The sequence below is a fragment of the Castor canadensis genome, chromosome 6, assembly GCF_047511655.1.
Source record: "Castor canadensis chromosome 6, mCasCan1.hap1v2, whole genome shotgun sequence".
NCBI lineage: Eukaryota > Metazoa > Chordata > Mammalia > Rodentia > Castoridae > Castor > Castor canadensis.
In genome coordinates this window covers 37268582-37277293 of record NC_133391.1, presented here as the reverse complement: position 1 = coordinate 37277293, position 8712 = coordinate 37268582, and positions in this window count along the sequence as shown.

Below are 8712 nucleotides of genomic sequence, written 5' to 3'. Positions count from 1 at the left end.
CTCGCATAGCTGGTATTGTTTGTTGAGATGGGGGTCTTGCCTAGACTGGGCTCAAACCATGATCCTCCTGATTTCCTCATGATTACTGGAATTGGAGGCATGAGCTACTGCAGCTGGCCCTAAAAAAAATTTTTTTAATGGTAACACTGGGATTTGAACTCAGAACTTCACACTTACTAGGCAGGCGCTCTTAACTAATTGGGCCACTCCACCCAGCCTTTTTTGTGGTGAGTTTTTTGGGATAGGGTCTCAAGAACTATTTGCTTAGGGCTGGCTTAGAGCCATGATCCTCCTGGTCTCTGCCTCCTGAGGAGCTAGGCATGAGCCACGAGCACCCAACTTAATGCAGTCTTTTTAACAAAATAAAAGGAGGAAAAAATGTTTAAAGAAATGGCTGTAAGGCACAGCCCTGTGTGACACTATTCAAACTTAGGATACCTGACTGTACTGTATAAGCAAGAAACAAATATACATTGGTATTTGCACTGAGGTCACATTAAATTTATAAATCAGGAACAAATGACATTTTCTTGATGTTGGCTCTTCCTGTCAAGAACATAGTGAAGGAGCTGGGTGCCAGTTGCTCATGCCTTGTAATTCCAGCTAGTAGTAAGGCTGAGATCAGGAGGATAATGGTTTGAGGCCAGCCCATAATAGCTCTTGAGACCCCCATCACCAAAATAACCAGAGCAAAGTGGACTGAAGGTGTGACTCAAGCGGTAGAGTACCAGCTGTGCAAACCCTGAGTTCAAACCCCAGTGCCACCAAAAAAAAGAAAAAAAGAAAAAAAAGAAGACACCTTTCTATCTGTGCCCCACAAGTAACATCTTAATGTTTTCTTACCAAAGATCTCAAGCAGTTCTTCTTTTTCTCCCTCTCCTTCTCCTCCTTTCTAGAGAACTATTTTCCTGGGGCTGTCTTCAAACTATAATCCTCCTGATCTCTGCCTCCTAAATAGCTAGGATTACAGGGGTGAGCCACAGGGGGCCAACTCATTCCTAATTTTAATGGCAATACATTTAGCATGTTCTCATTAAGCAAAGTTTGAAATCGATACATTGATTTTACTATGCTAAGAAAGTATCCATATCTTACTACTTCACCATCATCTGATACAAAATGAATAAGGAATGAAAGCAGAGGGGTCCTGGCAGAAGGCTACTGTCCCAGGGAGAGGGAGGAAAGTGGATGGTTTGGATGAACCTAGGAGACTGAATCAACAGGATATGCTGACTGGCTTGCAAGCAGCTCACATTTGTGAACTTGGCCTACTAGTTTGTTAAATTAATCTGAGCCTTACTTTCAAAATTAACATTGGGAGAATATTAAATGAGTATTTGCTATGTTCCAGGCATCTTGAGATAAGATGGCAAACAAGACAGACTTGATTTGTAACCTCCTAGAGCTTGTGAAAAAATAATTACAGTGAGATATGCATTAAAAAGAGAAACATATAATCAGGGACCCGATCTAGATTTAGAGATGAGGAAAGCCTCCTAGAGGAAATTTACCATGGACCTAAGGAACAATGAGGGGCGGTTAACTGAGGGAAAGGGTGCTGGGAGCAAGTCTTCCGGCAGAGGGAGTAGTACTGTGCTTGGTAATAGGCAGACGCAAGTAGGCAAGACTTAAAAACTATAGTAAGGATTTCGGACTTTAAGAGCAATAGGAAATCACTCTAACTTTTTCTTTCCAATGTAGTTAAAAGTACCCATTTTAAATTTATAGACTGACAAATTGCTATGTATGTATACACCCAAGTAACCATCTCCGGAGATACAATCTCTAGATGACTCCATGTCCTGTTGCCACTCGGAAATTCTTACTACTGGAGTCCAAGTTTTTACTCTGGGAAACAGGGTGCTCACGATAGCGGTATCTCCAGAGATGTACAGAGAGCTACTTCCCCCTCCCTCCAGTACTGGGGATTGAACCCAGGGCCTCCTGCATGCTAGGCAGGCACTCTTTTTTGTTTTTTTAATTTTGAGACAGGGTCTCACTAAATTGCCCAAGCTGGTTTCAAACTTGCAATCCTCTTGCTTCAGCCTCCCTAGTGGCTGGGATTATAGACGTATGCCATTACCACTCCCTGTTTTTTGATTTATTGTTTTTCACTATTTTGATATTCCCATCAGTTTTGCTTACATTTAACTACATATAAATGAAATCATATAGTATTAATTTCATTTTTATTTATATTTTTATTTTTTGGTGGTGCTGGGAATTGAACCCAGGACCTCTTACCATTTGAGCCATGCCCCCTCAGCCCTTTTATTTTTAAGACATAGGGTGATAGTTCTCACTAACTTTACCTGGCTGGCTGACCTCTACCTAGTAATCCTCCTGCCTCCACCTGAGTAGCTGTGATTACATGCATGCACCACCACATCTGGCTTTATGACCCTTTATCTTTTATGCAATTGTGAGCTATATGTTCAGGATTTTTCTTTCTGCATTTTTTTGACAGTACTGAAATTTGAACTAGGCAGGGATTCTACTACTTAAGCCACTCCACCAGCCCAATTTTTTTTTTATTTTTGCTTTTTCATATTGTTTCAGGTCTATTTGTGGAAGAGACTGTTCTTTCTTCATTGAATTACCCTTCTTTTCTAAATTTTATTTATTTATCTTTTTGGTGATGCTGGGATGGAATGCAGAACCTCACTCATGCTAGGCAAGTGCTCTGCAGTTTTGTCAAAAACCAGTGGACAATATTTGCATTCACTTAATATGTCTGGGCTCTATTGGCTCCGCTGACCTATGTGTTTATCCTTTCCTAACATCACACTGTTTTGATTACTGATTGCTCTCTAATAAATCTTGGAACGGGGCAGTATAATTTCTCCAACATTTTTGCTTTTTGGTTCTTTTCAGTTTGTTTGTTTGTTTTTCTACTACTGGGGTTTGAACTCAGGGCCTCACCCTTGTCAGGCAGATAATCATTTGAGCCATGCTTACAGTCCTGTGTCTTTTTCTATATACATTATAGAGCCAACTTACTGTTTTCTAAAAACCTGCTGTGATTTTGATTGAGAATACATTGAACCTCTAGATAGAAATAGAGGGAATTAATATTGGTAGAACATTGAATTTTCCAATCCATGAGTACAAGTACATCTCTCTACTTATCTATACCTTTGTTGATTTTTCCCACCAGTTATTTGTAGCTTTCAGCACCTGCACATATTGTGTTATATTTATACCCAAGAACTTCAGAGGAGGACATTGCAATTGTAAATGGTATTTTTATTTTAGTTATTTCTTCTTTCATTTCATGGTACTGGAAATCAAACCAGGGCCTTGTGCATGTGAGGCAAGTACTTTACCACTGAGTTACACCCTGTGTGTTTTCTTGAGAGAGGGTCTCGCTATGCTCAAGCCCAAGTTGGCCTTGAACTTGCCATCCTCCTGCCTCCCCCCTCCTGAGGGCTGGGATTGCAGGTTTACACCACCAGGCCAGGCTTCTTGTTAATCTTTTGTCAGTCTCACTTTTTGGCTTCAGACAGAGAGTTGGGGAGAATATATGAAGAAGGTTTATTCCTCCCCCACAGAAGCAAGACAGAAAAGAAAACACACAGTGTCATTCCATTCATAAAGTTTGCAAAACCTAAGCTACAGTGTTTAGGAATGCTTACATAAGTAGTGAAACTAAACAGCCAATTATAAGCATTTCTCTAGAAGGAGGAAATTGGTTTCGGTCAAAAAAGGGCTGCCTATTTGACCTCTGAACTTCCTACAATGCTCCATTGCTTGATCTGGGAGGAGGTTACACAGTCATTTCACTTAATAATTATTCAGTAGCCTATGAGTACACACTTAGGCAATTTTCTTTTGGGATGTGTAGTTCACACATAAAGTAAACAAAAGAACAGACTTGGGTTAAGTATGGCGAAAGATCCAAAGGAATCAGTTTTGAGCATTATGAGATGAGTGTGAGGCAATCAAATGTTGACATCAAAGAGACTGAAGACGTACATTTCAGAATCCTAGATATTTCAATGATAACTGAAGGACAGAAGCAAATAAGATCACCAACAGAGTGTATGAGGGTGACAACAAGACAAGAGTCTGTGGAATTCACAGTAATGAATGGACAGGCAAAGGAGGCGAAGCTGGCAAAACATATTGAGAAGGAAAAGCCAAAGATGTAGGACAGAAGAAAAAGAAAAACAAGAACAGAAGCTGTAAGGAGAAAACAACTCATTTTCGGTTTTTTTTTGTTTGTGTGTGGTGGTATTACTGGCACTGGGATTTGAACTCAGGGCCTCATGCTTGCTAGGCAAGTGCTCTACCACTTGAGCCACCACCAGCCCTAAAGAAGGTATTTTAGGATGAAGTAAGTGGCCAGTATGTGAAATATTGCTGAAAGGTCAAATAAGATGAATGACCGCGTTGCATAATTCCAGAGGGCACCTTCCAAATTACGCTCCTGGAAGCACCATTGACAGACTACGATACAGCAGGGTTCCATAGAGCCACCCAGGCAAAGAACCTAGTGGGGATATGGATCCCTTGGATCCAGTGATTGAGGGGTACTACCTGTATAGTCGGCACCAGTGGCTCACACCTGTAATCCTAGCTACTCAGGAGGCAGAGATCAGGAGGATTGAAGTTTGAAGCCAGCCCAGGCAAATAGTTCGTGAGACCCTATCTTGAAAACACCTTTCACAAAAAGCGCTGGTGGAGGAGTGGCTCAAGGCGTAGGCCCTGAGTTCAAACCCCAGTACCACAAAAAAAAAAAAAGACCACCACCTGTAAGCCCCAGGTGTTCCATCCTCAGCACTGAGCGCTTGTCTCACATGTGTGAGGCTCTTGGTTCCAACCCCAACACTACAAAAAAATAAAATAACAGTGACAATAACATGACAATGTGAACTTGACCAAGTTACTCAAACTTTTTAACATCTCAGGGTCCAAATCTATAAAAATAATATAATGCTTACGTAATAGGGACTTTTGTTTGATTGTTTTGGTTTGGGTTTTGGTTTTCTTGAGACAGGGTCTCACTGTATAGCCCAGGCTGACCTTGAACACTCTAGCCTCCTGCCTCAGCCTCTGGCATGATTACAGACATGTACCACCACACCCAGCCTTAGCAACAGGACTTTTTGTGAGGAGCAAATAAAGCAACCCACATAAAGCATTTGGCACATAGTAGGCATCCACTAATTGTAAATTATTTGGACACTTTTTTTTTCTGTAGTAGTAGTGGGAACTGAACCCAGGGCCTCACGCATGCTAGGCAAGCATTCTACCACTTACACCATTGCCCCTCAGGCATTTTGTTTGTTTTGTTTAAGTTTTTTTCTTTTATATTAGCATATGTTAATTATGCAAAGGGATTTCATTATGATATTTTAATACATGCATGTAATGTACTTTAATCAAATTCACTCCTATTACTCCTTCGTGTTCCCCCCTTTTTAAAACAACTTTAATGGATTTTATTATTCTATTTGCATACATGTGTATGAAGTATTTTGGTCATACTCACCCCTCGCCCTCTACTTTCCCCCTTCCTTTCCCAATAATTCCCACCCCCAAACAGTCCCCTGTTTTATACTCACATATCACTCTTTTTTTTTGTTTTTGGATCTAGATTCTGCTTATGCAAGAACATGCAATATTTGTCTTCCTCAGTCTGGCTTGTTTCACTTAATATGATGACCCAGTTCCATCCATTTTCCCGAAAATGACATAAATTCGTTTTTTATGGCTGACTAGTACTCGTGTGTGTATATGTGTGTGTGTGTGTGTGTGTGTGTGTGTGTGTGTGTATGTGTGTCGCCATTTCTTTATTCATCAGCTGAACACCTAGGCTGATTCCATAACCTGGCTATTGTGAATTGTGCTGCTATAAACACGGGTGTGCAGTTATCTCTATTGTATGCTGACTTACGTTCTTTCAGATGTTTGTTCTTGTTTTGGCTTGGGTTCTGGCGGTACTAGGATTTGAACTCAGGGCTTCACACTTGCTAGGCAGGTGCTTTATTGCTTGAACCACACTTCTAGCCTTTTTCGCTCTGGCTACTTTTTGAGTTAGGGTCTCACTTTTTGCCCAGGCCAGCCTGGACCTCAATCTTCCTATGTATACTTCCCACAGTAATAGCAATAACAGGCATACCCCGCACACACATCATTTTCTGTTGAGATGGGGTCTCAAACTTTTTGCCCTGGCTGGCCTCGAATTGAGATACTCCCACTCTCTACCTCCTTAGTAGTTAGGAATACAGGCCTGAGTCACCAGCATCTGGCCTTTTAGTGTTTTTGAAATAGGGTCTGGGTACCTTTGCCCAAGCTAGTCTAGAACTCATGATCCTCCTGCCTTCACCTCCCAGTAGCTCAGATTTCAGGCATGTGCCACCAGACCCTACCCCTTGGACACTTTCCTCAGGCGATCTAGCTATCGCACTCCTTGACTTCACCCAAATGAGTAAATGCCCAGAAGGTTGGTTATGAAAGGAGAGAAATAAGACAATAGTGAGGAGGATGTGGAATAGAAGGAAAGGGGAGTTTGGTTTTTGTTTTTCTAATTAGAAGTTTTAGGTTTTCTTAACTAGAAAGTCTTGGAAGATTTGGGGGGATTACTGCTGCTGCTGCTCCTTGTTTTTGAGAAGGGGTGTCGCCGTGTAGCTCAGGCTGGCCTGATACTCACTGTGTAGCCCCAGCTGGCCTAGAACTTCAGATCCTCTTGTCTCAGACTCTCAGACGTGCTGGGATTACATGCATGACACCTCACCCAGCTGGGTTTTTATTTTCTTAATCACAAGTTTTAGGCTTTCAGAAAAATTTACAGAACGTATAGAGATTTCTCACATACCCCTTCTTCCTCTTCACAGATACAGTCTCCCCTTCTATTAACACCTTCCATTAGTGTGATACATTTGTTGATTGACGAGCCCTCTTGATCCACTACTTCCAACAAAAGTTCATACTTTAGTGTTCGCGCTCTGTGGTGTACGTTATGGATCTTAAAAATGAATAGTGTCCCGAACCATTGTTGTAGTATCATACAGAGTAATTTCACTATCCTAAAAATTCCCTCCACTCCACTTACTCATCCTTCCCTGTCTCTGAGCTCTTGGGAACCACAATATTTTTACTGTCTTTATAGTTTTACTTTTTCCGGAATGCCATAAAGTTGGAATTGTGCAGTAAGTAGTCTTTTCAGACTGGGTTCCTTCATTTAGCAATATGCATGTTAGGTTCCTCCATGGTATTCTTTTCATGACTTGATAGTTCATTTCATTTTCGTTCTGAACAATATTCCCTGGGGAATTCATAGTTCACCCACTGAAGGACATCTTGGTTGCTCCTGAGTTTTGGCAATTTTAAAGCTGCTAAAACTCACATGTGCAGGTTTTGTTTGAACGTAGTTTTAACTCATTTGTGTGAATATCAAGGGATGTGATTGCTAGGCCATATAATAAGATGATTGTAACCACCAGACTACATTTCAAAGAAGCTGTGTCACTTTGTGTTCCAGTGTTCCTGTTGCTCCACACCTTGTGAGCATTTGGTGTTGGTTCTCTGGACTTTGGGCATTCTAATAGATGTGCAGCAGCATATCACTGTCTTAATTTGTATTTCCCTGATGACGTATCATGTAAAGAATCTTTTCATATCCCCATTTGTCATCCATTCGTCTTTTTTTGGTGGCGTGTCTGTTAAGATCATTGTTCCATTTTTTAAAATCAGATGGTTTGTTTTCTTGTTGCGTTCTAAGAATTCTTTGTATATTTTATACAACAGTCTTCTATCAAATACATCTTCCTTTTTTCAGTACTGGGGATTGAACTCAGGGCCTCAAATTTTCTAGACAGGTGCTCTACCTCTTGAGGCCCACTTCAAGCTATTAAATACATCTTTTGCTAATATTCCCTCCCATCTGCAGCTTGACTTTACATTTTCTCTTTTCTTCTTCTTATTTTTTCTTTCTTTCTTTTTTTTTTTTTTTTTGGTGGGACTGGGGTTTGAACTCAGGGCTTCCACTTGCAAAGCAGCCATTCTACTGCTTAAGCCACACCTGCAGTACATTTTGATCTGGTTATTTTGGAGATAGGGTCTCACAAACTATGTGCCCAGGCTGGCCTTGAACCACGATCCCCCTGATCTCATCCCCTATCCCTAGTAGTTAAGATTACAGGCACGAGCTAGCAGTGCATTTTCTTAAAGTGTCTTCACAAAGCAGGAAGTTTTAATGACGCCCAGCTTACCAATTCTTTCTTTTATGGCATGTGTCTTCATTGTCAGATCTAACAAGTCAACACCAAGCCGGGTGCGGTAGTGTATGCCAGTAATCCCATCTCTCAGAAGGCTGAGGCTGGCCTATCGTGGATTGTATGCCAGCCTCTGCTACATAGGGAGTTTCAGGACAGCCTGGGCTACATAGTGAGACCCTGTCTCAAAAAAAAAACAACAAAAGGAGGGGGGTGGAGTGGGTGGTAAGGGAGGGGGTGGAGGCATGGGGGAGAAATGACCCAAGCCTTGTATGCACAGATGAATAATAAAACAATAAAAAATAATAATAATAAAAAAAGTTATCAACAAACCAAGGTCACTTAGGTTTTCCATATTGTCCCCTAGGATTTTATGATTTTCCATTAAAATATTAATTTTTGTGGAGGATATAAGGTCTTTGTATAGGTTAATTTTTTTTCATGAGGATGCCCAATTGTTCTAGAACTACTTGTTGAAAAGACTATTTTTATC